The sequence below is a fragment of the Leptonychotes weddellii genome, chromosome 5 (genome assembly GCF_054177405.1).
Source record: "Leptonychotes weddellii isolate Sample4059 chromosome 5, ASM5417740v2, whole genome shotgun sequence".
Lineage (NCBI taxonomy): Eukaryota > Metazoa > Chordata > Mammalia > Carnivora > Phocidae > Leptonychotes > Leptonychotes weddellii.
Window position 1 is genome coordinate 23,069,023 of NC_138373.1, and position 5,394 is coordinate 23,074,416.

Sequence of the window (5,394 nt, forward strand, 5' to 3'; positions counted from 1 at the left end):
GGATCAGTTATTATTCCGATGGTTGCAAATGGTAATTTCCTCATTCCGTTATTCCTTCTTTGTTAATTAGTTTGCATTCTATAATAAGTGCTTTCCCTTCCTTCCATTAATTAATTACTCATCACAATGGAGAAATAAGGTCATTAGATTAATGGGAACAACACTGTGACATGTGCTGGAATTATGGACGTGGCAAAGGGAGGCTTCCCCAAGGAGGCAACATTTGAGATCTAACAGGTGACCTAGGAGAGGACCAGGGAGCAGGTGTCGAGGCCGGCCGGGAGTTGAAAGAGAACCCGAGAGCAGTTCAACATGGCTGGAGTGTAGCAGGGGAGTGGAAGTGGGTCCAGAGTTTGGGAGATACGCCTCGGGCCACCACTAGGATTGATTCATTTATTACATTGCATTTCCCTACTTGGAAAGCCTTTCTCACCGCGCTTGCCTGTATTCAAATTCCCACCTGTTTATTTTATCTGTCGCTTTTTAACAAATAATCTCCAAACTTAATGGCTCAAGCCAATGATTTATTATTTTTCATGCCTCTGTGGGTTCAGAATTGGGGCAGGGTTCAGCATGGTGGTTCTTTGGCTCCAGGTGGCATTGGCTGGGGGAGCCCAGCTGCTTTCTTGGCTGACTGGGCTGGGATGGAAGGTTCAGGAAGCTTCCCCCACATGGCTGAGGCCTCGGCAGCTCCTTTACCTGACCTCTCCTCATTCAGCAGTCTAGTCTGAGTGTCTTTATGTCATGGTGGCTCCTTCTAAGACCAACCGTGGAAGCTGCCCGGCCTCCTGAGGGCTAGTTCAGAAGTGGCACAATATCACCTGCTTTCGTTCTATTGATGAGTCACCAGGCCAGCCTAGATTTCACTGGGAGAAGAAATGGATTTTATCTCTTGATAGGTGGAGCAGCACATACATACAGGGGGTGGGGGGAAGAATTGGTGGTGGCCATCTTTGGAGACTAACATGCCACTTCTTCCAGGAAGTCTTTCCTGATGTCTCCAGACCTCTTCCCTACCAGCATATTGCAACTATTGTTTTGGGCCTTAGTGAGGCTCATCTTACACAGTGCTTTATTCTACTTCCAGATTGCTCCAAGTATCAATATTTGAGCTCTCCTAATCTCCAAAGTAGACCCTCATTTCTTGAGGACAGTAATTAATAAATTTGGGTAATAATAATGGCATGCCATTTATTGAGTGCTAATCATGTACCAGGCCTATGCTAGATACTTTGCATTAATTATCTAATTATACCATACACTGAGGAAGATATAACTATCTCTATTCCGTTTTTTTTCCCTCTGTAATTTATTTATGTTTTTAGTTTTTATTTTAATTCCAGTTAGTTTACATTCAGTGTTATATTAGTTTCGGGTGTGCAATATTGTGATTCAACACTTCCATACAACACCCGGTGCTCATCACGACAAGTGTCCTCCTTAATCCCCATCACCTGTTTCACCCATCCCCTGCCCACTTCCCCTCTGGTGACCATCAGTGTGTTCTCTGTAGTTAAGAGTCTGTTTGTTGGTTTGTCCCTCTCTCTTTTTTTCCCCTTTACTCATTTGCTTTGTTTCTTAAATTCCACATATGAGTAAAATCATATAACATCTGTCTTTCTCTGACTGACTTATTTCACTTAGCATAATCCCCTTGAGCTCCATCTATGTGGTTGCAAATGGAAAGATTTCATTCTTTTTGATGGCTGAGTAATATTCCATTGTATATTTTTACCACATCTTCTTTATGCATTCATGTAGCCATGGACACTTGGGCTGCTTTCATATCTTGACTATTGTAAATAATGCTGCTATAAATATAGGGATGCATGTATCCCTTTGAATGAGTGTTCTTGTATTGTTTGGGTAAATACCCAGTAGTGCGATTGCTGGATAGTACAGTAAATCTATTTTTAACTTTTTGAGGACCCTCCATACTGTTTCCCACAGTGGCTGCACCAGTTTGCCTTCCCACCAACGGTGTAAAAGGGTTCCCCTTTCTCCACATCCTCGCCAACACCTGTTGTTTCTTGTGTTGTTGATTTTAGCCATTCTGACAGGTGTGAGGTGATAACTCATTGTGGTTTTGATTTGCATTTCCCTGATGATAAGTGATTTTGAGCATCTTTTCATGTGTCTGTTGGCCATCTGGGTGTCTTCTTTGGAGAAATGTCTATTCATGTCTTCTGCCCATTTTGGTTTTGGGTGTTCAGTTTTATAAATTCTTTCTATATTTTGGATACTAACCCTTTATCAAATATGTCACTTGCAAATATCTTCTCTCATTCTGTAGGTTGCCTTTTAGTTTTGTTGATTGTTTTCTTCACTGTGCAGGAGATTTTTTTTTTTTTTAATAAGCAAGCATTGAGAATTCCAGGTTTTATTTATTTATTTATTTAAATTTTTTATTGATTCATTTGAGATGCAGAGATACAGAGAGAGAGAGAGAGCATGAGCAGGGGGAGAGGCAGAGGGAGAGGGAGAAGCAGGCTCCGCGCTGAGGCAGGAGCCCGATATGGGGCTCAATACCAGGACCATGGGATCATTATCTGAGCCGAAGGCAGATACTTAACCATCTGAGCCACCCAGGCGCCCTGTGCAGGAGCTTTTTATTTGATGTAGTCCCAGTAGTTTATTTTTGCTGTTGTTTCCCCTGACTCAGGAGACCTATCTAGAAAAAAAGTTGCTACAGCCAATGTCAAAGAGGTTACTGCCTGTGTTCTCTTCTAGGATTTTTATGGTTTCCTATCTCACCTTTAGGTCTTCCATCCATTTTGAGCTTATTTTTGTTTATGGTGTAAGAAAGTGGTCCAGTTTTATTGATTTGCATGTAGCTGTCCAGTTTTCCCAATACCATTTGTTTTTTTTTTTTTTAAGATTTTATTTATTATTTATTTATTTGACAGAGAGATAGAGAGCACAAGTAGGCAGAGCGGCAGGGAGAGGGAGAGGGAGAAGCAGGCTCCCCCGCTGAGCAGGGAGCCTGATGTGGGACTCAGTCCCAGGATGCTGGGATCATGACCTGAGCTGAAGGCAGATCCTTAACTGACTGAGCCACCCAGGTGCCCTGCAATACCATTTGTTGAAGAGACTTTTTCCCCATTGCATATTCTTTCCTGCTTTGTCAGAGATTAATTGACCATATAGTTGTGGGTTCATTTCCTGGTTTTCTATTCTGTTCCATTGATCTATGTGTCTTTTTTTGTGCCAGTACCATACTGTTTTGATTACTACAGCTTTGTAATACAGCTTGAAGTCTGGAATAGTGATGCCTCCAGCCTTTCTTTTCTTTTTCAAGATTGCTTTGGCTGTTTGGGGTCTTTGTGGTTCCATATAAATGTTAGGATTGTTTGTTCTAGTTCTGTGAAAAATGCTCTTGGTATTTTTATAGGGATTACATTAAATCTGTAGATTGCTTTGGGTAGTGTAGACGTTTTATTTGTTCTTCCCGTCCATGAGATGGAATGTCTTTCCATCTCTCTGTGTTGTCTTCAGTTTCTTTAATCAGTGTTTAATAGTTTTCAGAGTACAGATCTTTTACCTCTTTGGTTAGGTGTATTCCTAGATATCTTACTATTTTTGGTGCAATTGTAAATGGGATTGTTTTCCTAATTTCTCTTTCTGCTGCTTCACTATTGATGTACAGAAATGCAACAGATTTTTGTACATTGATTTTGTATCCTGTGACTTTACTGAATTCGTTTATCAGATCTAGTAGTTATTTGGTGGAGTCTTTGGGTTTTCTATATATAGTATCATGTCATCTGCTAGTGAAAGTTTTACTTCTTCATTACCAATTTGGATACCTTTTATTTCTTTTTGTTGTCTGATTGCTGAGGCTAGGACTTCTAGTGCTACGTTGAATAAAAGTGGTGAGAGTGGACATCCTTGTCTTGTTCCTGGCCTTGGGAGAAAAGCTCTTAGTTTTTCAGGGTTTATATCATGGATGTTGTACTTTGTCACATGCTTTTTTGGTGTCTATTGAAATGATCATATGTTTCTTATCCTTTCTCCTATTGATGTGGTGTATCACATTGATTGATTTGCAAATATTGAACCACCTTTGCAAACCAGGAAGAAATCCCACTTAATCATGGTAAGTGATTTTTTTAATGTATTGTTCGATTCAGTTTGCTAGTATTTTGTTGAGGATTTTTGCATCTACATTCATCAGGGATATTGGCCTCTAGTTCCCTTTTTTAGTGGTGTCTTTATCTGCTTCTGGTATCAGGTTAATGTTGGAGTCATATAGTGAATTGGAAGTTTTCCTTCCTCTTCTGTTTTTTGAAATAGTTTGAGAATAGGTATTACCTCTTCTTTAAATGTTTGGTAGAACTTTCCTGTGAAGCCATCTGGTCCTGGACTTTTGTTTGTTGGGAGATATTTTATTACTGATTCAATTTCTTTGCTGGTTATCAGTCTGTTCAAATTTTCTATTTCTTCCTGTTTCAGTGTTGGTAGTTTACTTGTTTCTGGGAATTTATCTCTTTCCTCTGTGTTGTCGACTTTGTTGCCATATAGGTTTTCATAATATTCCTTTAAAATTGTTTGTATTTCTGTTGTGTATTGCTATGAACTTCCCTCAGACTGCTTTTGTTGCATCCCAAAGATTTTGAACCATTGTGTTTTCATTTTCATTTGTTTCCACGTATTTTTTTAATTTCTCCTTTGATTCCCTGGTTGACCCATTTATTGCTTAGTAGTATATTATTTAACCTCCATGTATTTGTGGTCTTTCCAGATTTTTTCTTGTGGTTGACTTCTAGTTTTATAGCATTGTGAGTACCTCTATTTCTTAAGAGATGAAGAAAACCAAGGCCCAGAAAGGAAATATCAATTATGTAGCAAATTTGGGGCAGAGTCAGCATTGACTCCCAATATTTTGTGATGCTAGAATTGTGTTGCAATCTCCCTACTTCCAAAATAGTCATTTATGGAGCACATACTATGTGCTCACCCATTCTTAGTACAGGGATCCAGAAATGCATATATCCTTGCCTTTAGTCTGTGGAGGAGGATACCAGAACAAGTAATAATAGCACAATGTTGAAAGACACAACATGTTAAATGCTAGAGTAGAGATCTGAGACCCCAGATGATGAGCCATCAGCTCTGCCAGAGAAAGTGAGGGGGGGGCGGTATTTGACAGTATCAGAGGCATTTGAACTGCAATTTGAAGGATAATTAGCAGATTCACTAGGAAATCAACACCGTTGAGCATCCATTAGAACTTATCACATGGCTTATCCCGTTGAATCCTAAAAACATCTCTGAAAAGGTTATTTTCAGATTCCCATTCTTACAGAAGGGGAACTGAAGTTCAGAGAGATCAAGTCACCTACCCAAGGGCACATTGAATAGTTTGGACTTTATCTTGTAGGTACTAGGGAGCCA